At 63.1% G+C, this 14184-nt stretch overlaps 11 non-coding genes across 11 annotated transcripts; all 11 read left to right on the top strand.

Moving 5' to 3' along the window:
• Positions 1–419: 419 nt before the first annotated feature.
• On the top strand, positions 420–513 carry LOC150044246 (small nucleolar RNA SNORD116). Its single transcript, XR_016533283.1, has one exon. It is a non-coding gene; the product is annotated as a small nucleolar RNA SNORD116 (small nucleolar RNA).
• Positions 514–1150: 637 nt separating this feature from the next.
• Positions 1151–1245, top strand: LOC150044245 (small nucleolar RNA SNORD116). The gene has a single exon (XR_016533234.1). It is a non-coding gene; the product is annotated as a small nucleolar RNA SNORD116 (small nucleolar RNA).
• Positions 1246–3360: 2115 nt separating this feature from the next.
• On the top strand, positions 3361–3457 carry LOC150044244 (small nucleolar RNA SNORD116). Its single transcript, XR_016533270.1, has one exon. It is a non-coding gene; the product is annotated as a small nucleolar RNA SNORD116 (small nucleolar RNA).
• Positions 3458–4081: 624 nt separating this feature from the next.
• Positions 4082–4175, top strand: LOC150044243 (small nucleolar RNA SNORD116). Its single transcript, XR_016533282.1, has one exon. It is a non-coding gene; the product is annotated as a small nucleolar RNA SNORD116 (small nucleolar RNA).
• Positions 4176–4812: 637 nt separating this feature from the next.
• LOC150044242 (small nucleolar RNA SNORD116) lies at positions 4813–4907 on the top strand. Its single transcript, XR_016533233.1, has one exon. It is a non-coding gene; the product is annotated as a small nucleolar RNA SNORD116 (small nucleolar RNA).
• A 2109-nt stretch (positions 4908–7016) lies between these two features.
• Positions 7017–7113, top strand: LOC150044241 (small nucleolar RNA SNORD116). Its single transcript, XR_016533259.1, has one exon. It is a non-coding gene; the product is annotated as a small nucleolar RNA SNORD116 (small nucleolar RNA).
• A 624-nt stretch (positions 7114–7737) lies between these two features.
• On the top strand, positions 7738–7831 carry LOC150044240 (small nucleolar RNA SNORD116). Its single transcript, XR_016533321.1, has one exon. It is a non-coding gene; the product is annotated as a small nucleolar RNA SNORD116 (small nucleolar RNA).
• Positions 7832–8468: 637 nt separating this feature from the next.
• On the top strand, positions 8469–8563 carry LOC150044239 (small nucleolar RNA SNORD116). The gene has a single exon (XR_016533232.1). It is a non-coding gene; the product is annotated as a small nucleolar RNA SNORD116 (small nucleolar RNA).
• A 2113-nt stretch (positions 8564–10676) lies between these two features.
• LOC150044238 (small nucleolar RNA SNORD116) lies at positions 10677–10773 on the top strand. Its single transcript, XR_016533248.1, has one exon. It is a non-coding gene; the product is annotated as a small nucleolar RNA SNORD116 (small nucleolar RNA).
• Positions 10774–11397: 624 nt separating this feature from the next.
• Positions 11398–11491, top strand: LOC150044237 (small nucleolar RNA SNORD116). The gene has a single exon (XR_016533280.1). It is a non-coding gene; the product is annotated as a small nucleolar RNA SNORD116 (small nucleolar RNA).
• A 637-nt stretch (positions 11492–12128) lies between these two features.
• Positions 12129–12223, top strand: LOC150044236 (small nucleolar RNA SNORD116). Its single transcript, XR_016533375.1, has one exon. It is a non-coding gene; the product is annotated as a small nucleolar RNA SNORD116 (small nucleolar RNA).
• The last annotated feature ends 1961 nt before the right edge of the window (positions 12224–14184 follow it).

Genomic DNA, 14184 nt, shown 5'->3' with positions numbered 1-14184 from the left:
GGGGGGCCCCAGAGGAGAGTGTTAGACAGCTAGGGACCTGGGACCCACGGAGGGTTGGCGCCGACCGGTCAGCCTACAGCCTCGGTGCTTTACTCAACGGCGCTTTTGTTGTGCCTTCTGACCCCAGGCGCTGATGTCCCAGGACGCCTTGATTCGGTGGTGCCAGCCCCAGGGAGCCGTGTAACCTCGAAGCGGCCCAAGACGCCAGGCCTGCTGTGGATCCGGTCCTGGGCAGTGCATCGCCCCCGAGGAGAGGAAGGTAAGCCTCCCTGTGCCCAACGCGCTTGCGTTGACCTTGGGGTGCGGGTGGGAGCCGCTCCCGGCTTGCCAGTTGGCCTTGCAACACAACGGCCTGCCCCGGGCTGCTTGCGCCAGCCAAGCCTGCCGTGTCCTGCATTAGACACAGAGATGATATGCTTGGATCGATGATGACTCGCCAGCAAACATTCCTTGGAATAGCTGAACAAAATGAGTGAAAACTCTTTCCCGCCACGACGTCGGTGACTGAGATCCAGAACGTTTGAACGTCACAGCTAGTGTAGGGGAGAGGAAGGTGTAGTCCTTACTAACATACATGCACCACACGAAGGCAGCTCTGCAGAGGTACCCGGCCATGGGGCTAAGAAGCCCTGGGACCCTTCCTTTCTCCAGTGGGGGTCCCACACCAATGGCATGGCGTGCCTCGGGCACCCGAGCCCCTGATCTTGACGACCCCTCGGAGGGCCGCAGAGGAGAGTGTTAGACAGCTAGGGACCTGGGGACCCACGGAGGGTTGGCGCCGACCGGTCAGCCTACAGCCGCGGTCCTTTACTCAACGGTGCTCTTGTTTTGCCTTGTGTGGGCAGGCGCTGATGTCCCAGGACGCCTTGATTCGGCGGGGCCGCAGGTTGGCCGCCGCGCCAGGCAGCCGTGTACCCCGGAAGCGGCGCGAGACACCCGGCGCGCTGCGGGTCCGGCCCTGGCCACTGCATCGCCCCAAGGACAGGAAGGTAAGCCTTTCTTGTGCCCAACGGGCTTGCGTTGACCTTGGTGCGGGTGGGAGCCGCTCACGGCTTGCCACTTGGCGTTGCAAGACAATGGCCTGCCCGGCGCCGCCTGCGCCGGCCAAGCTTGCCATGTCGTGCTTCGCGCACAGAGCATGTGTGTGCCTGGATCGATGATGACTCCCCCAAATAACATTCCTTGGAAGCTGAACAAAATGAGTGAGAACTCTATAACCGTCCTTCTCATCGGTGACTGAGGTCCAGCACTCGGCTTTCCTCAGGCCGTGTAGGGAGTGGGGCCCGCCCGACTGGCAGTCACGCACATTCTTCCCACCTGCCAGGCGCGCTGGCTCCACACCGCCTCCCCGGCACTCCGACCTTGCCCTGCTTTGGCTGCTCTGGGTTGTGTAGACGCCCAAGGGGCCGGTTTGTTTGGCTGGGGCTCAGAGGCAGCCCATGCCCACAAAGGGTACCCCTGGCCTTTGGCCTGCTGAGCTGTGGCGGGCGGCCAGTGGGCTGTCCCCGGGGAGGAAGAGGTGGAGGAGTCTAGGTGTTTTCCAAGAGAGCTCTTGGCAAATGGCGCCCCCGGGGGCGTGCCATGACCAGAAGTGTGGTCTCGAGTTCTTGTTGCTCAAGGTCTGTGCCTGTGGTGTGGGCTAGCCCACGGCCCCAGGCTGGACGCTGGTGGCCCGGGGACTCCCAGTGTTTGGTGCGCCAGCACTGCGGTTGCCCAGAGTTTCGTGGTAGTGGGTAGCAGGAAGAGGAGCCTGTGTTCGGGTGGATAGTGGAGCCTCCTCGGTGAGGAGTGGGTGCGCGGTTTCTTCTGGGGGCGTGCGTGGGGCCCGGGTTTGGTTGTCCGGTTGCAGTGGCCGGGGCCGAGTTGCGAGTTGGAGTTGTGCTGGAGTGGGGGAGCTCGTCTCCTTGTTTGTGCTCTGCCCCTTGTCCAGTTGGAGTTGGTGTCATCGGGTGTGGGTCAGAGCTTCCTGCCATGCCCTGGTGGGCAGTCAGACCGGGACTAGGCTGCTGCGAGGCCAAGGAGTGGCTTGAGGCCAGAGTGCAGGGCCAGAAAGAGCCTGCCTGCTGAGGTTAGGCCTGGTTTCGGGACCGCTGTGCGGGGAGTGCCTTGTAGTGGCGGCCAGCCCTCTGTCCCGTTGGGAACCTCCGCCTTCCGTGGAGGCCGTGGAGGGGTGCGGGATTGAGGCAGAGGAGTCCAGCGGCCGGCCCCGGGCTTGTGTCCTAGTTCTCAGTGCAGCACGGTCCTTGCCCCAAGACTGGCACTGTGGCAGGCGACCCCAGCCTTGTAGCCTCTTTGCCTCGCGGTGAGGATAGGCAGAGTGGGCAGCAGGCCTTGGGCTGGCTCGGTCTAGGCTAGCAGGCCAACAGCCATCGATGCTGAGGGTTGGGTGGCTGTGGACAGGCTCTGTACTAATATCAGGCAAGGCCTTGTGTTTTGGGGCTCCCAGGAGATTGCAGACAGCAGGCAGCTCAGCGTCCTCTGTCGCCAAGGGAAGTTGTAGGGACAGGCAGTTTCAGCGCCGGTGGGTTGGAGGAGTAGCAGGTTAGTGCCAGGCCTGTTGGGTCCTGTTGGGGGCCCAGAGCTGGTGGAAGAAGACAGGGTTCGAGTGACAGACAAGGGATGGATGTCTGTAGGTGGCGGGCAGCGATTTCGAGGCCCTGGCCCGAGAGCAGGTGGCCCCGTGAGATTACAGAGGACTGGCTCCACACCACCGCATAGGTCCACCCGCACCCACCCACAGAGGTGCGAGGGCAAACGCGCGCGTACCCACACACACACACCCACGCACACGCATGCAGGCACTCTCTCACGCACGCACCCACGCACACATGCACACGCAGTCACAAAGGCACACGCATACCCCCCCACACAGGGCCCCACGAACGGCTTGGTGCACCAGGAGCGTCCGTGCTCATGGATGTGACGAACCCCTTGAGGGTTGGACAGGAAAGTCGAAGAGAGTTACGGATGTGGGGCCTGCGGCGCGTTGGCGTGACGGGTCGGCCTGTGGCCTTGGTCCTTTACTCAACGGGGCTCTTGTTTTGTCTTGGCTCCCAGGCGCTGATGTCTCCGGGCACCTTAAGTCTCTGGGGCCACAGGTTGGCCGCGGGGCCCAGGGAGCAGTGTAAGGTTGAAGCGGCGCGAGTTGCCCGGCCTGCTGCGGGTCCGGCCCTGGCCAGTGCATCGCCCCAAGGAGAGGAAGGTAAGCCTCCCTGTGCCCAACGCGCTTGCGTTGACCTTGGGGTGCGGGTGGGAGCCGCTCACGGCTTGCCACTTGGCGTAGCAAGACGATGGCCTGCCCAGTGCCGCCCGCGCCAGCCAAGCTTGCCGTGTCCTGCTTGGCACCCAGAGGATGTGCTCGGATCGATGATGATTCCCCAAAAAAAACATTCCTTGGAAAAGCTGAACAAAATGAGTGAAAACTCATTCCCGTCTCACGCATCGGTGACTGAGGTCCAGCACTTTTGCATGACACAGCTAGTGTAGGGGAGAGGAAGGTGTAGTCCTTCCTGACATCCATGCGCCACCCGAAGGCAGCTCTGCACAGGTACCCGGCCATGGGGCTAAGAAGTCCTGGCACCCACCCCTCCTCGAGTGGAGGGTCACACACCGATGGCACGGTGTGCCTCGGCCCCTGTGCCCACGATCTTCACGATCCCCCCGGGGGGCCCCAGAGGAGAGTGTTAGACAGCTAGGGACCTGGGACCCACGGAGGGTTGGCGCCGACCGGTCAGCCTACAGCCTCGGTGCTTTACTCAACGGCGCTTTTGTTGTGCCTTCTGACCCCAGGCGCTGATGTCCCAGGACGCCTTGATTCGGTGGTGCCAGCCCCAGGGAGCCGTGTAACCTCGAAGCGGCCCAAGACGCCAGGCCTGCTGTGGATCCGGTCCTGGGCAGTGCATCGCCCCCGAGGAGAGGAAGGTAAGCCTCCCTGTGCCCAACGCGCTTGCGTTGACCTTGGGGTGCGGGTGGGAGCCGCTCCCGGCTTGCCAGTTGGCCTTGCAACACAACGGCCTGCCCCGGGCTGCTTGCGCCAGCCAAGCCTGCCGTGTCCTGCATTAGACACAGAGATGATATGCTTGGATCGATGATGACTCGCCAGCAAACATTCCTTGGAATAGCTGAACAAAATGAGTGAAAACTCTTTCCCGCCACGACGTCGGTGACTGAGATCCAGAACGTTTGAACGTCACAGCTAGTGTAGGGGAGAGGAAGGTGTAGTCCTTACTAACATACATGCACCACACGAAGGCAGCTCTGCAGAGGTACCCGGCCATGGGGCTAAGAAGCCCTGGGACCCTTCCTTTCTCCAGTGGGGGTCCCACACCGATGGCATGGCGTGCCTCGGGCACCCGAGCCCCTGATCTTGACGACCCCTCGGAGGGCCGCAGAGGAGAGTGTTAGACAGCTAGGGACCTGGGGACCCACGGAGGGTTGGCGCCGACCGGTCAGCCTACAGCCGCGGTCCTTTACTCAACGGTGCTCTTGTTTTGCCTTGTGTGGGCAGGCGCTGATGTCCCAGGACGCCTTGATTCGGCGGGGCCGCAGGTTGGCCGCCGCGCCAGGCAGCCGTGTACCCCGGAAGCGGCGCGAGACACCCGGCGCGCTGCGGGTCCGGCCCTGGCCACTGCATCGCCCCAAGGACAGGAAGGTAAGCCTTTCTTGTGCCCAACGGGCTTGCGTTGACCTTGGTGCGGGTGGGAGCCGCTCACGGCTTGCCACTTGGCGTTGCAAGACAATGGCCTGCCCGGCGCCGCCTGCGCCGGCCAAGCTTGCCATGTCGTGCTTCGCGCACAGAGCATGTGTGTGCCTGGATCGATGATGACTCCCCCAAATAACATTCCTTGGAAGCTGAACAAAATGAGTGAGAACTCTATAACCGTCCTTCTCATCGGTGACTGAGGTCCAGCACTCGGCTTTCCTCAGGCCGTGTAGGGAGTGGGGCCCGCCCGACTGGCAGTCACGCACATTCTTCCCACCTGCCAGGCGCGCTGGCTCCACACCGCCTCCCCGGCACTCCGACCTTGCCCTGCTTTGGCTGCTCTGGGTTGTGTAGACGCCCAAGGGGCCGGTTTGTTTGGCTGGGGCTCAGAGGCAGCCCATGCCCACAAAGGGTACCCCTGGCCTTTGGCCTGCTGAGCTGTGGCGGGCGGCCAGTGGGCTGTCCCCGGGGAGGAAGAGGTGGAGGAGTCTAGGTGTTTTCCAAGAGAGCTCTTGGCAAATGGCGCCCCCGGGGGCGTGCCATGACCAGAAGTGTGGTCTCGAGTTCTTGTTGCTCAAGGTCTGTGCCTGTGGTGTGGGCTAGCCCACGGCCCCAGGCTGGACGCTGGTGGCCCGGGGACTCCCAGTGTTTGGTGCGCCAGCACTGCGGTTGCCCAGAGTTTCGTGGTAGTGGGTAGCAGGAAGAGGAGCCTGTGTTCGGGTGGATAGTGGAGCCTCCTCGGTGAGGAGTGGGTGCGCGGTTTCTTCTGGGGGCGTGCGTGGGGCCCGGGTTTGGTTGTCCGGTTGCAGTGGCCGGGGCCGAGTTGCGAGTTGGAGTTGTGCTGGAGTGGGGGAGCTCGTCTCCTTGTTTGTGCTCTGCCCCTTGTCCAGTTGGAGTTGGTGTCATCGGGTGTGGGTCAGAGCTTCCTGCCATGCCCTGGTGGGCAGTCAGACCGGGACTAGGCTGCTGCGAGGCCAAGGAGTGGCTTGAGGCCAGAGTGCAGGGCCAGAAAGAGCCTGCCTGCTGAGGTTAGGCCTGGTTTCGGGACCGCTGTGCGGGGAGTGCCTTGTAGTGGCGGCCAGCCCTCTGTCCCGTTGGGAACCTCCGCCTTCCGTGGAGGCCGTGGAGGGGTGCGGGATTGAGGCAGAGGAGTCCAGCGGCCGGCCCCGGGCTTGTGTCCTAGTTCTCAGTGCAGCACGGTCCTTGCCCCAAGACTGGCACTGTGGCAGGCGACCCCAGCCTTGTAGCCTCTTTGCCTCGCGGTGAGGATAGGCAGAGTGGGCAGCAGGCCTTGGGCTGGCTCGGTCTAGGCTAGCAGGCCAACAGCCATCGATGCTGAGGGTTGGGTGGCTGTGGACAGGCTCTGTACTAATATCAGGCAAGGCCTTGTGTTTTGGGGCTCCCAGGAGATTGCAGACAGCAGGCAGCTCAGCGTCCTCTGTCGCCAAGGGAAGTTGTAGGGACAGGCAGTTTCAGCGCCGGTGGGTTGGAGGAGTAGCAGGTTAGTGCCAGGCCTGTTGGGTCCTGTTGGGGGCCCAGAGCTGGTGGAAGAAGACAGGGTTCGAGTGACAGACAAGGGATGGATGTCTGTAGGTGGCGGGCAGCGATTTCGAGGCCCTGGCCCGAGAGCAGGTGGCCCCGTGAGATTACAGAGGACTGGCTCCACACCACCGCATAGGTCCACCCGCACCCACCCACAGAGGTGCGAGGGCAAACGCGCGCGTACCCACACACACACCCACGCACACGCATGCAGGCACTCTCTCACGCACGCACCCACGCACACATGCACACGCAGTCACAAAGGCACACGCATACCCCCCCACACAGGGCCCCACGAACGGCTTGGTGCACCAGGAGCGTCCGTGCTCATGGATGTGACGAACCCCTTGAGGGTTGGACAGGAAAGTCGAAGAGAGTTACGGATGTGGGGCCTGCGGCGCGTTGGCGTGACGGGTCGGCCTGTGGCCTTGGTCCTTTACTCAACGGGGCTCTTGTTTTGTCTTGGCTCCCAGGCGCTGATGTCTCCGGGCACCTTAAGTCTCTGGGGCCACAGGTTGGCCGCGGGGCCCAGGGAGCAGTGTAAGGTTGAAGCGCGGTTGCCCGGCCTGCTGCGGGTCCGGCCCTGGCCAGTGCATCGCCCCAAGGAGAGGAAGGTAAGCCTCCCTGTGCCCAACGCGCTTGCGTTGACCTTGGGGTGCGGGTGGGAGCCGCTCACGGCTTGCCACTTGGCGTAGCAAGACGATGGCCTGCCCAGTGCCGCCCGCGCCAGCCAAGCTTGCCGTGTCCTGCTTGGCACCCAGAGGATGTGCTCGGATCGATGATGATTCCCCAAAAAAAACATTCCTTGGAAAAGCTGAACAAAATGAGTGAAAACTCATTCCCGTCTCACGCATCGGTGACTGAGGTCCAGCACTTTTGCATGACACAGCTAGTGTAGGGGAGAGGAAGGTGTAGTCCTTCCTGACATCCATGCGCCACCCGAAGGCAGCTCTGCACAGGTACCCGGCCATGGGGCTAAGAAGTCCTGGCACCCACCCCTCCTCGAGTGGAGGGTCACACACCGATGGCACGGTGTGCCTCGGCCCGCGTGCCCACGATCTTGACGACCCCCCCGGGGGGCCCCAGAGGAGAGTGTTAGACAGCTAGGGACCTGGGACCCACGGAGGGTTGGCGCCGACCGGTCAGCCTACAGCCTCGGTGCTTTACTCAACGGCGCTTTTGTTGTGCCTTCTGACCCCAGGCGCTGATGTCCCAGGACGCCTTGATTCGGTGGTGCCAGCCCCAGGGAGCCGTGTAACCTCGAAGCGGCCCAAGACGCCAGGCCTGCTGTGGATCCGGTCCTGGGCAGTGCATCGCCCCCGAGGAGAGGAAGGTAAGCCTCCCTGTGCCCAACGCGCTTGCGTTGACCTTGGGGTGCGGGTGGGAGCCGCTCCCGGCTTGCCAGTTGGCCTTGCAACACAACGGCCTGCCCCGGGCTGCTTGCGCCAGCCAAGCCTGCCGTGTCCTGCATTAGACACAGAGATGATATGCTTGGAACGATGATGACTCGCCAGCAAACATTCCTTGGAATAGCTGAACAAAATGAGTGAAAACTCTTTCCCGCCACGACGTCGGTGACTGAGATCCAGAACGTTTGAACGTCACAGCTAGTGTAGGGGAGAGGAAGGTGTAGTCCTTACTAACATACATGCACCACACGAAGGCAGCTCTGCAGAGGTACCCGGCCATGGGGCTAAGAAGCCCTAGGACCCTTCCTTTCTCCAGTGGGGGTCCCACACCGATGGCATGGCGTGCCTCGGGCACCCGAGCCCCTGATCTTGACGACCCCTCGGAGGGCCGCAGAGGAGAGTGTTAGACAGCTAGGGACCTGGGGACCCACGGAGAGTTGGCGCCGACCGGTCAGCCTACAGCCGCGGTCCTTTACTCAACGGTGCTCTTGTTTTGCCTTGTGTGGGCAGGCGCTGATGTCCCAGGACGCCTTGATTCGGCGGGGCCGCAGGTTGGCCGCCGCGCCAGGCAGCCGTGTACCCCGGAAGCGGCGCGAGACACCCGGCGCGCTGCGGGTCCGGCCCTGGCCAGTGCATCGCCCCAAGGACAGGAAGGTAAGCCTTTCCTGTGCCCAACGGGCTTGCGTTGACCTTGGTGCGGGTGGGAGCCGCTCACGGCTTGCCACTTGGCGTTGCAAGACAATGGCCTGCCCGGCGCCGCCTGCGCCGGCCAAGCTTGCCATGTCGTGCTTCGCGCACAGAGCATGTGTGTGCCTGGATCGATGATGACTCCCCCAAATAACATTCCTTGGAAGCTGAACAAAATGAGTGAGAACTCTATAACCGTCCTTCTCATCGGTGACTGAGGTCCAGCACTCGGCTTTCCTCAGGCCGTGTAGGGAGTGGGGCCCGCCCGACTGGCAGTCACGCACATTCTTCCCACCTGCCAGGCGCGCTGGCTCCACACCGCCTCCCCGGCACTCCGACCTTGCCCTGCTTTGGCTGCTCTGGGTTGTGTAGACGCCCAAGGGGCCGGTTTGTTTGGCTGGGGCTCAGAGGCAGCCCATGCCCACCAAGGGTACCCCTGGCCTTTGGCCTGCTGAGCTGTGGCGGGCGGCCAGTGGGCTGTCCCCGGGGAGGAAGAGGTGGAGGAGTCTAGGTGTTTTCCAAGAGAGCTCTTGGCAAATGGCGCCCCCGGGGGCGTGCCATGACCAGAAGTGTGGTCTCGAGTTCTTGTTGCTCAAGGTCTGTGCCTGTGGTGTGGGCTAGCCCACGGCCCCAGGCTGGACGCTGGTGGCCCGGGGACTCCCAGTGTTTGGTGTGCCAGCACTGCGGTTGCCCAGAGTTTCGTGGTAGTGGGTAGCAGGAAGAGGAGCCTGTGTTCGGGTGGATAGTGGAGCCTCCTCGGTGAGGAGTGGGTGCGCGGTTTCTTCTGGGGGCGTGCGTGGGGCCCGGGTTTGGTTGTCCGGTTGCAGTGGCCGGGGCCGAGTTGCGAGTTGGAGTTGTGCTGGAGTGGGGGAGCTCGTCTCCTTGTTTGTGCTCTGCCCCTTGTCCAGTTGGAGTTGGTGTCATCGGGTGTGGGTCAGAGCTTCCTGCCATGCCCTGGTGGGCAGTCAGACCGGGACTAGGCTGCTGCGAGGCCAAGGAGTGGCTTGAGGCCAGAGTGCAGGGCCAGAAAGAGCCTGCCTGCTGAGGTTAGGCCTGGTTTCGGGACCGCTGTGCGGGGAGTGCCTTGTAGTGGCGGCCAGCCCTCTGTCCCGTTGGGAACCTCCGCCTTCCGTGGAGGCCGTGGAGGGGTGCGGGATTGAGGCAGAGGAGTCCAGCGGCCGGCCCCGGGCTTGTGTCCTAGTTCTCAGTGCAGCACGGTCCTTGCCCCAAGACTGGCACTGTGGCAGGCGACCCCAGCCTTGTAGCCTCTTTGCCTCGCGGTGAGGATAGGCAGAGTGGGCAGCAGGCCTTGGGCTGGCTCGGTCTAGGCTAGCAGGCCAACAGCCATCGATGCTGAGGGTTGGGTGGCTGTGGACAGGCTCTGTACTAATATCAGGCAAGGCCTTGTGTTTTGGGGCTCCCAGGAGATTGCAGACAGCAGGCAGCTCAGCGTCCTCTGTCGCCAAGGGAAGTTGTAGGGACAGGCAGTTTCAGCGCCGGTGGGTTGGAGGAGTAGCAGGTTAGTGCCAGGCCTGTTGGGTCCTGTTGGGGGCCCAGAGCTGGTGGAAGAAGACAGGGTTCGAGTGACAGACAAGGGATGGATGTCTGTAGGTGGCGGGCAGCGATTTCGAGGCCCTGGCCCGAGAGCAGGTGGCCCCGTGAGATTACAGAGGACTGGCTCCACACCACCGCATAGGTCCACCCGCACCCACCCACAGAGGTGCGAGGGCAAACGCGCGCGTACCCACACACACACCCACGCACACGCATGCAGGCACTCTCTCACGCACGCACCCACGCACACATGCACACGCAGTCACAAAGGCACACGCATACCCCCCCACACAGGGCCCCACGAACGGCTTGGTGCACCAGGAGCGTCCGTGCTCATGGATGTGACGAACCCCTTGAGGGTTGGACAGGAAAGTCGAAGAGAGTTACGGATGTGGGGCCTGCGGCGCGTTGGCGTGACGGGTCGGCCTGTGGCCTTGGTCCTTTACTCAACGGGGCTCTTGTTTTGTCTTGGCTCCCAGGCGCTGATGTCTCCGGGCACCTTAAGTCTCTGGGGCCACAGGTTGGCCGCGGGGCCCAGGGAGCAGTGTAAGGTTGAAGCGGCGCGAGTTGCCCGGCCTGCTGCGGGTCCGGCCCTGGCCAGTGCATCGCCCCAAGGAGAGGAAGGTAAGCCTCCCTGTGCCCAACGCGCTTGCGTTGACCTTGGGGTGCGGGTGGGAGCCGCTCACGGCTTGCCACTTGGCGTAGCAAGACGATGGCCTGCCCAGTGCCGCCCGCGCCAGCCAAGCTTGCCGTGTCCTGCTTGGCACCCAGAGGATGTGCTCGGATCGATGATGATTCCCCAAAAAAAACATTCCTTGGAAAAGCTGAACAAAATGAGTGAAAACTCATTCCCGTCTCACGCATCGGTGACTGAGGTCCAGCACTTTTGCATGACACAGCTAGTGTAGGGGAGAGGAAGGTGTAGTCCTTCCTGACATCCATGCGCCACCCGAAGGCAGCTCTGCACAGGTACCCGGCCATGGGGCTAAGAAGTCCTGGCACCCACCCCTCCTCGAGTGGAGGGTCACACACCGATGGCACGGTGTGCCTCGGCCCGCGTGCCCACGATCTTGACGACCCCCCCGGGGGGCCCCAGAGGAGAGTGTTAGACAGCTAGGGACCTGGGACCCACGGAGGGTTGGCGCCGACCGGTCAGCCTACAGCCTCGGTGCTTTACTCAACGGCGCTTTTGTTGTGCCTTCTGACCCCAGGCGCTGATGTCCCAGGACGCCTTGATTCGGTGGTGCCAGCCCCAGGGAGCCGTGTAACCTCGAAGCGGCCCAAGACGCCAGGCCTGCTGTGGATCCGGTCCTGGGCAGTGCATCGCCCCCGAGGAGAGGAAGGTAAGCCTCCCTGTGCCCAACGCGCTTGCGTTGACCTTGGGGTGCGGGTGGGAGCCGCTCCCGGCTTGCCAGTTGGCCTTGCAACACAACGGCCTGCCCCGGGCTGCTTGCGCCAGCCAAGCCTGCCGTGTCCTGCATTAGACACAGAGATGATATGCTTGGATCGATGATGACTCGCCAGCAAACATTCCTTGGAATAGCTGAACAAAATGAGTGAAAACTCTTTCCCGCCACGACGTCGGTGACTGAGATCCAGAACGTTTGAACGTCACAGCTAGTGTAGGGGAGAGGAAGGTGTAGTCCTTACTAACATACATGCACCACACGAAGGCAGCTCTGCAGAGGTACCCGGCCATGGGGCTAAGAAGCCCTGGGACCCTTCCTTTCTCCAGTGGGGGTCCCACACCGATGGCATGGCGTGCCTCGGGCACCCGAGCCCCTGATCTTGACGACCCCTCGGAGGGCCGCAGAGGAGAGTGTTAGAGAGCTAGGGACCTGGGGACCCACGGAGAGTTGGCGCCGACCGGTCAGCCTACAGCCGCGGTCCTTTACTCAACGGTGCTCTTGTTTTGCCTTGTGTGGGCAGGCGCTGATGTCCCAGGACGCCTTGATTCGGCGGGGCCGCAGGTTGGCCGCCGCGCCAGGCAGCCGTGTACCCCGGAAGCGGCGCGAGACACCCGGCGCGCTGCGGGTCCGGCCCTGGCCAGTGCATCGCCCCAAGGACAGGAAGGTAAGCCTTTCCTGTGCCCAACGGGCTTGCGTTGACCTTGGTGCGGGTGGGAGCCGCTCACGGCTTGCCACTTGGCGTTGCAAGACAATGGCCTGCCCGGCGCCGCCTGCGCCGGCCAAGCTTGCCATGTCGTGCTTCGCGCACAGAGCATGTGTGTGCCTGGATCGATGATGACTCCCCCAAATAACATTCCTTGGAAGCTGAACAAAATGAGTGAGAACTCTATAACCGTCCTTCTCATCGGTGACTGAGGTCCAGCACTCGGCTTTCCTCAGGCCGTGTAGGGAGTGGGGCCCGCCCGACTGGCAGTCACGCACATTCTTCCCACCTGCCAGGTGCGCTGGCTCCACACCGCCTCCCCGGCACTCCGACCTTGCCCTGCTTTGGCTGCTCTGGGTTGTGTAGACGCCCAAGGGGCCGGTTTGTTTGGCTGGGGCTCAGAGGCAGCCCATGCCCACCAAGGGTATCCCTGGCCTTTGGCCTGCTGAGCTGTGGCGGGCGGCCAGTGGGCTGTCCCCGGGGAGGAAGAGGTGGAGGAGTCTAGGTGTTTTCCAAGAGAGCTCTTGGCAAATGGCGCCCCCGGGGGCGTGCCATGACCAGAAGTGTGGTCTCGAGTTCTTGTTGCTCAAGGTCTGTGCCTGTGGTGTGGGCTAGCCCACGGCCCCAGGCTGGACGCTGGTGGCCCGGGGACTCCCAGTGTTTGGTGTGCCAGCACTGCGGTTGCCCAGAGTTTCGTGGTAGTGGGTAGCAGGAAGAGGAGCCTGTGTTCGGGTGGATAGTGGAGCCTCCTCGGTGAGGAGTGGGTGCGCGGTTTCTTCTGGGGGCGTGCGTGGGGCCCGGGTTTGGTTGTCCGGTTGCAGTGGCCGGGGCCGAGTTGCGAGTTGGAGTTGTGCTGGAGTGGGGGAGCTCGTCTCCTTGTTTGTGCTCTGCCCCTTGTCCAGTTGGAGTTGGTGTCATCGGGTGTGGGTCAGAGCTTCCTGCCATGCCCTGGTGGGCAGTCAGACCGGGACTAGGCTGCTGCGAGGCCAAGGAGTGGCTTGAGGCCAGAGTGCAGGGCCAGAAAGAGCCTGCCTGCTGAGGTTAGGCCTGGTTTCGGGACCGCTGTGCGGGGAGTGCCTTGTAGTGGCGGCCAGCCCTCTGTCCCGTTGGGAACCTCCGCCTTCCGTGGAGGCCGTGGAGGGGTGCGGGATTGAGGCAGAGGAGTCCAGCGGCCGGCCCCGGGCTTGTGTCCTAGTTCTCAGTGCAGCACGGTCCTTGCCCCAAGACTGGCACTGTGGCAGGCGACCCCAGCCTTGTAGCCTCTTTGCCTCGCGGTGAGGATAGGCAGAGTGGGCAGCAGGCCTTGGGCTGGCTCGGTCTAGGCTAGCAGGCCAACAGCCATCGATGCTGAGGGTTGGGTGGCTGTGGACAGGCTCTGTACTAATATCAGGCAAGGCCTTGTGTTTTGGGGCTCCCAGGAGATTGCAGACAGCAGGCAGCTCAGCGTCCTCTGTCGCCAAGGGAAGTTGTAGGGACAGGCAGTTTCAGCGCCGGTGGGTTGGAGGAGTAGCAGGTTAGTGCCAGGCCTGTTGGGTCCTGTTGGGGGCCCAGAGCTGGTGGAAGAAGACAGGGTTCGAGTGACAGACAAGGGATGGATGTCTGTAGGTGGCGGGCAGCGATTTCGAGGCCCTGGCCCGAGAGCAGGTGGCCCCGTGAGATTACAGAGGACTGGCTCCACACCACCGCATAGGTCCACCCGCACCCACCCACAGAGGTGCGAGGGCAAACGCGCGCGTACCCACACACACACCCACGCACACGCATGCAGGCACTCTCTCACGCACGCACCCACGCACACATGCACACGCAGTCACAAAGGCACACGCATACCCCCCCACACAGGGCCCCACGAACGGCCTGGTGCACCAGGAGCGTCCGTGCTCATGGATGTGACGAACCCCTTGAGGGTTGGACAGGAAAGTCGAAGAGAGTTACGGATGTGGGGCCTGCGGCGCGTTGGCGTGACGGGTCGGCCTGTGGCCTTGGTCCTTTACTCAACGGGGCTCTTGTTTTGTCTTGGCTCCCAGGCGCTGATGTCTCCGGGCACCGTAAGTCTCTGGGGCCACAGGTTGGCCGCGGGGCCTAGGGAGCAGTGTAAGCTTGAAGCGGCGCGAGTTGCCCGGCCTGCTGCGGGTCCGGCCCTGGCCAGTGCATCGCCCCAAGGAGAGGAAGGTAAGC

Source organism: Megascapheus bottae, chromosome 30 (genome assembly GCF_031878675.1).
Source record: "Megascapheus bottae isolate mThoBot1 chromosome 30, mThoBot2.hap1, whole genome shotgun sequence".
Lineage (NCBI taxonomy): Eukaryota > Metazoa > Chordata > Mammalia > Rodentia > Geomyidae > Megascapheus > Megascapheus bottae.
This window is presented reverse-complemented; position numbering and strand designations above follow the sequence as displayed.